This window comes from Chiloscyllium plagiosum, chromosome 39 (genome assembly GCF_004010195.1).
Source record: "Chiloscyllium plagiosum isolate BGI_BamShark_2017 chromosome 39, ASM401019v2, whole genome shotgun sequence".
Lineage (NCBI taxonomy): Eukaryota > Metazoa > Chordata > Chondrichthyes > Orectolobiformes > Hemiscylliidae > Chiloscyllium > Chiloscyllium plagiosum.
Window position 1 is genome coordinate 16,700,596 of NC_057748.1, and position 1,205 is coordinate 16,701,800.

General features: G+C 43.5%; 1 protein-coding gene across 1 annotated transcript in view; it reads left to right on the forward strand.

Annotated features, from left to right (window-relative positions):
• The first annotated feature begins 1,013 nt into the window (after positions 1-1,013).
• Positions 1,014-1,205, forward strand: part of LOC122542280 (centromere protein M-like) — a 22,971-nt gene continuing 22,779 nt past the window's right edge. Inside the window, exon 1 of the mRNA XM_043679858.1 lies at positions 1,014-1,056. The gene's annotated coding sequence lies outside the window, so the exon portion shown is untranslated. The remainder of the gene's footprint in view (positions 1,057-1,205) is intronic.

Here is a 1,205-nt window from a genome sequence, read left to right on the forward strand (position 1 = left end):
AGATATTGAAAGGGAGAGAAAGTGAGGAAAATAAATGGGGAGGGAGAGATGGTGGGGGAGTGGGAGAGAGAGAGAGACAGGCAGTGAGGGAGAGAGATGAAACATCACATCAAAGGTTGACCTAGAAACTCTCAGAAACAGTATGAACAAAGGCAGGCAGGGTCTGGGATTTTAAGTGATGTTTCATTTCCTCTGGCACTGGTTGTTGTTTAGTGAACAGTCTGACTGTCCTGATTATTGATAATTAATAGTATGTTTCAGACTGATGGTGATGATGTGGAGGTGCCAGTGTTGGACTGGGGTGTACAAAGTTTAAAATCACACAACACCAGGTTGTAATCCATCAGGTTTATTTGGAAGCATGAGCTTTCAAAGCGCTGCTCCTTCATCAGCTAGTGCTTCCAAATAAACTTGTTGGACTATAACCTGGTGTTGTGAGATTTTTAACTCAGGCTGATGGGTTTTACATAATTTTGTACAGGAACACTTCAAATCCATAGCATTACTTTTAGTTACATACAGAACAAACAAGCAATGATCACATCAGTTGGTGTTACTGGCTTAGCTGTTGCACATTCAAATCAGTGTGTCTGTTGGTTCATGCTCCGTGCCAGGGATTTGAACACAGTATATGCAGACTAATGCACTGGTGGGGAATTGAGGGAGCTCTGTCCTGCTTGTCATGCTACTAAACCGAGGCCCCATCTGGTTTTGTGCATAGACGATCCCACTGCACTATTTTGAAAGAAGAGTAGAGTTCCTTCCTGATGTCTGGGTCAATGATTGCCCCTAAGTCAATACAAATGGAAAATGATTCAGTCATCCTTACCAGCCTGTGGACATATTTTTAAGGTGTCAGGAGAAAGATTTAAAAAGAGGAGGGGCAATTATTTTATACAGACTATGGTTTGTGTGTGGAACAAACGACCAGAGGAATGATGAGGCGGTGCTGGTGTTGGACTGGGGTGGACAAAGTTAAAAATCACACATCACCAGGTTACAGTCCAACAGGTTTATTTGAAAGTACTAGCTTTTGGAGTGCCGCTCCTTTATCAGGTAACTGGTGGGGGATCAAAGGACACAGAATTTAAAGGAAAAAAATTTTGTTTGGGATTACGGTCAACATGGACTTGGGGTAAAGGTGGGGGATGGGGAGGGGTAGAGGTGAGGCAAGAGGGTAAGGGTGGGGGAAGTGGAAGGGTAGA